This window comes from Oratosquilla oratoria, chromosome 40 (genome assembly GCF_046742065.1).
Source record: "Oratosquilla oratoria isolate Oo_2021 chromosome 40, ASM4674206v1, whole genome shotgun sequence".
Lineage (NCBI taxonomy): Eukaryota > Metazoa > Arthropoda > Malacostraca > Stomatopoda > Squillidae > Oratosquilla > Oratosquilla oratoria.
Genome location: NC_134816.1, coordinates 21,041,833 through 21,047,832, shown reverse-complemented (window position 1 = coordinate 21,047,832; position 6,000 = coordinate 21,041,833).

Genomic DNA, 6,000 nt, shown 5'->3' with positions numbered 1-6,000 from the left:
AGAAATATTTATGCTCTGGTTTGGACGGACAAGCTACCGTTAAGTACAATATGCCTGTTTGGACACCACTACAAAGTTTTTAGGACCTATACCGGTATCAAAATAAATCCGGAATAAAACTAAGATGGACCTAAGCGAACATAGGCCTAGTGGACGGACAACTTGATGGGCCTACTGGTGATTGATCACGGGACCGTTCAAGTGAGAACAAGCATTCAGAAGCTGTTCTGCCGTTTTCCTACCGTCGTTATAGGCCTGCCAAATACCGAAGATCTTCTTCTGCAACTGAATGTACTTTTTCCTCTGAATCCTACGTAGCTTACCATCTGATACGAGGCGGACTTGAAGGCTGGCGATTCTTGCCTCGTCATGAAGCAATTCAATGAGTTGGTAAAAAGGCAAGCCACACCTGTCACCTGCCCTACGGTTAATGGCATGATGCCACCCCTCGACATCGTTGTCCGTTCTTATGGGTGACATAAAAATACTCCATGCGGCAGTTGCTGTCTTCAACCTATTTCTTGCCTTAATTTTGAAAAGGTTAATTTGATTAAAAACTCTCACATTCTGCATTCGAATGGAGTAGGCTAAGAACAGAGAGTGCACACTGTAAAATTTCTGTTAAGTTTGGTTTATCTTTTAATAATGCAGTCCAAAACTTATCACTGTCCTCTGTATTCAAGGCTGAGCTGTCACACTCCAGTGGCAATATTCGCCATCGATCATCCAGTCTTTGCAATAATGAATTGTCTTCTGGAGGTATAAGAAGGGGCAATGCAGTTACTAGGGGTACCAAAGAAGGAACTGATTTCCTAAAATTCAATGATAAAGCATTAGTTGGAGTTAAACAATTCAGTTTTGAGATGACATTGTCGCTGAAATCATAACTCTTTTTAACTCCACAGCAAGTAACAGATATGAAGTTGCGGCAGCGTTGGAAAAAATCCTGCAACTCAGATTTTCTTGCTGTTACATGGGAGTCTTGAATTTCCCGTAACACTTACACCTAGATATATTTCTAGGTCACTGAGATGCTTATTGTTTCTATTTGGATCTATCAAACAAAGCTCTGTTTTCATTACACATTCTCTCTCCCTGAATGAAAGGAGAATATCCTTAAAAAGAACACTTACTTTTTCATGGAGCACTGTTATCACTAGCTTATCTGACTGAAAGTACTTATTAAAAGTAGTGAACTTTGGCAAAATCCAATCTAGGAAGTAACAGTACAACTTAATGAAAGGGTCATGTAGAGTTGAAAATTAGCTCAGCAGCAACTAGCTTCTCAGATAACCACATGTCTGAGAAAAACAACCGAAGAGCTTCCCATTGCTCCAAGATCCTCTGAACAACAGCAACCAATGACAACCACCTCGTCTGTGATGGGTATATCATCTTGTGGGGCTTCAAGTGAATGAAAGACTGAAATTGTACAAATTCACTCTGGCGCTTGCTACTACACTTAAAGAAATTGTACATTTCTCCTGCTAAATCCTCACACCTTCTAGGTAAAGCATTACAAGCCTCGCTGGCACAGAGGTGAGCAGAATGGCAAACACATTTGATTACAAAAAGACCAATGCATTCATTACGGAAGCTACTTGCAACTGAATTGTGAGCTCCCATCATTACACTACACCCATCAGCTCCAAAACCTATCATTTGTGTAGCTGAGATTTCATGTTTCTCGTTTTTTTTTTTATCAATCCCTTATAGCGATTACTAGCAGTGGCTCCTTTTCCGACATTTTCAGGGTTGGGTGTATTGTAAACTTCACACAGCTCCCAGAATTTACTTTCAACACACTCAGGATCATGATAAAAGAATCTTACTACAACACAAGATTTTTTTTATGGAACCAACGTCAGTAGACTCGTCCGTAAAAACGCTAAATTTTGTTTCTCTTAGTTTGTGAGCAAGTTGTTCTTTGTAGGACTTTCCTATGACATTAGTTACAACTCCAGTTGCTTTAGTTCTTTTCATAGCAAACTCCTGTGCTATCTTGGAATCACTCAAACTATCTCTCAAGACCTCTGACAAGTGATCCATTACCTTAAAAGGCCCATTATGTGCAGCTAGAATACTTGCCAGCTTTATTTCTGCCATATCCACAGGATCTTTTGTGGTTTGTTTTTTCTTAAAGAAGGTTGATACTGGTACCTGCTTGTCCGTTGTACCCTTGAAATATGAAGTGTTTTTTTGCCTTTGGCATGACTTTTTAGCACTGTTAGCTCTGGAGTCATAGTAACGTTACAAAATTTACACCCAGCTTTATACTGTTCAGGTGTTTCCTGTAGCCACGGCTTGAAAACAGGGTCTGTTTCCCATCCCTTCCTATATCGTTGCTGACAACGAGACTGAGAGCCTGAAGTAGATGCCTCAGCCTGTCTAGAAAGGCCAGCAGGTGCCTGCGTAGAGTATTAAACACATGTGACATATTTCCCTGCTTGAACTCACGGTAGGCCAATCAAGCTGTCCGCCCGCTAGGCCTATGTTCGCTTAGGCCCATCTTAGTTTTATTCCGTAGGATTTGTTTTCATACCGGTATAGGCCCTAAATCTTTGTAGTAGTGTCCAAACAGGCATATTGAACTTGAACGGGTGCTTGTCCGTCCAAACTATAGCATTTTTACTTTCTTTGAGATGACAAATAAATTTCTTTTCTTTGCAACAGAGCAATTTTTTTTCTTTGCAGTTCATTTGTTAACCTTATTTATCGCAAAATCGTATCATTAGGCAAATTCTTCTGTCTCCCACAAAGTTACTTCATAAACCTGCACACATCGTATTTTTATCATATTCGGATCTCAAAGGCGGAAAAAAAAAAACAGTGTAGCGAAATGTAGCGAAACGACCGAACAATATGCCTAAACGACCGAAACAATGTAGCGAAACGACCGCGTATCTGGTCGTTTCGCTACATGGCCAGTTCGCTACATTGTTCGGTCGTTTCGCTACATTTGGCTACTTAGTTCGGTCGTTTCGCTACGCTGTTTTTTCGCATTTGAAATACGAATATGATCAAAAATACGATGTGTGCAGGGTTATAAAGTACCTGTAACTCTTCGGGCGTTTCGCTACATGACCAGTTCGCTACCAACCATTTCGCTACCTTGTTCGGTCGTTTCGCTACATGGCCAGTTCGCTACATTTCACTACACTTTTTTTTCGCCTTTGAGATATGAATATGATAAAAATACGATGTGTGCAGGTTTATAAAGTACCTGTAACCCTTTGGGCGTTTCGCTACATGACCAGTTCGCTCTCAACCATTTCGCTACATTGTTCGGTCGTTTCGCTACATGGCCAGTTCGCTGCATTGTTCAGTCGTTTCGCTACATTGTTTTTCATTTTGCTACATTTCTCTATACATTTTTTTTTATCGCATTTGAGATATGAATACGATAAAAAAAAATACGATTTGTGCAGGTTTATAAAGTACCTGTAACCCTTTGGGGGTTTCGCTACATGGCCAGCTCGCTACCAACGATTTCGCTACATTGCTAGGTCGTTTCGCTACATGACCAGTTCGCTACATTGTTCGGTCGTTTCGTTACATTTGGCTACATTGTTCGGTCGTTTCGCTACATTGTTCGGTCTTTTCACTATACTCTTTTTTCGCATTTGAGATACGAATATGATAAAGAATACGATGTGTGCAGGTTTACAAAATACATGTAACCTTTTGGACGTTTCGCTACATGGCCAGTTCGCTACATTGTTCGGTCGTTTCGCTACATGGCCAGTTCGCTACATTCTTTGGTTGTTTCGCTACATTATTTCGGTCGTTTCGCTACATTCTTCGGTCGTTTTGCTACATTGTTTCGGTAGTTTCGCTACATTCTTCGGTCGTTTCGCTACATTTGGCTGCATTCTTCGGTCATTTGACTACATTCTTTCGGTCGTTTCGCTACATTATTTGGTCGTTTCGCTACTTTTTTTCCACATTTGAGATACGAATACGATAAAAAATGCGATGTGTGCAAATTTATAAGGTAATTTTGTAGGCTACGGAAGCAGAATTTGCCTAATGAGGCGATAGATTAAATTATTTCTATCGGTCCTTGTTTTATGCAATCGTCAGGCAGATTATACGGTAGATAATTATAAAACAGTAACTTATCATGCACATTACCAGAGCTGGGTGCGTTCCGCTTTAGTTTGGCCGCGGTTAGCGCTCCCAAACTATTAAAGCTTAAGAGACAGGTTCATAACGAAATAAAAGTCCGGTAGGCCACATACTATACCAAAGAAAATTTTCGTAGGCCACATACTATACCGGCACCTATATTGCTTTAATATTTTGGGAGCGCTAACCGCGGCCAAACTAAAGCGGAACGCACCGAGGAACGCGCCCAGCTCTGGTAATGTGCACGATAAGTCACTGTTTTATAATTATCTGCCGGATAATCTGCCTGACGATTGCATAAAACAAGGGCCGATAAAAACAATTTTATCTATCGCCAAATCGCCTCATTAGTCAAATTCTGCTTCCGTAGCCTACAAAATTACTTTATAAATTTGCACACATCGTATTTTTTATCATATTCGTATCTCAAATGCGATAAAATAAAAAACAGTGTAGCGAAATGTAGCGAAACGACCAAAGAATGTAGCGAAACGACCGAATGTAGCGAAACGACCGAAGAATGTAGCCAAATGTAGCGAAACGACCGAAGATTGTAGCGGTTACAGGTCGTTTCGCTACATGGCCAGTTTGCAAATTCTGCTTCCGTAGCCTACAAAATTACTTTATAAATTTGCACACATCGTATTTTTTTTATCATATTCATATCTCAAATGCGATAAAAAACAGTGTAGCGAAATGTAGCGAAACGACCAAAGAATGTAGCGAAACGACCGAAAGAATGTAGCAAAACGACTGAACAACGTAGCCAAATGTAGCGAAACGACCAAAGACTGTAGCGAAATGGTTGGTAGCGAACTGGCAATGTAGCGAAACGACCGAAGAATGTAGCGAAACGACCGAAAGAATGTAGCGAAACGACCGAACAACGTAGCCAAATGTAGCGAAACGACCGAAGAATGTAGGAAATCGTTAGCAGCGAACTGGCCATGTAGCCAAACGTCCAATGGGTTACAGGTACTTTATAAACCTACACATGTGGTATTTTTTATCATATTCGTATCTCAAATGCGAAAAAAAACAGTAGCGAAATGTAGCGAAACGACCGAACAATGTAGCGAGACGACCGAAAGGATGTAGCGAAACGACCAAACAATGTAGCGAAACGACCGAAGAAATGTAGCTAACGACCGAAGAAGTAGCGAAACGACCAAAGAATTTAGCGAAGCGACCAAAGAATGTAGCGAACTGGTTGGTAGCGAACTGGCAATGTAGCCAGTTCGTGATAGGATGAAGTGCTAAACAGACTTTTTGTTAGGAGTCTTCAGGACAAATTCCTTTTATGCACGTTCTCTTAATAATTTTTATGCATATGATAGAAAACAGCAAAATAAAATGGGTAACTACAGTAATTAGTACTCGTAATTTCGAATAATAGAAAATTCTTTATACGGCTAGAAATACTATGTTATTTTATGCAATAATTTAAATTCTTATCCAGCGATTAATTGTTCCATAAAGATGTAGTATTAACAATTATATTTCCAACTATTTAGACAAAGAAAAAACGTGGAATGTTTAGTCACACGCACTACTGATTTAAACAGCAGACAAAAAAAAAAAAAAAAAGTAGTGCAATGGCACGCTGCAGACAGATCTCATTACTAACACCCACCTGCCATTTTGGCGCCTAGCAACAACAGCCTAACCAATCGGCCGAACTATCTCAAACAGACCCAGACGATTATTTACTTTCTTGATTTACTTGCTTAGGTTTGCTGGGTTTATCATTCTACCAGGCCAACATGCAGTGTCCGCCTCAAGATTTCCTCAGCACTACACCAGCTTCTTTGCACATTACAAACTCATTGGACTGGCTGAAACACCAGAGTACAGTGCTTTCAGATACAACAG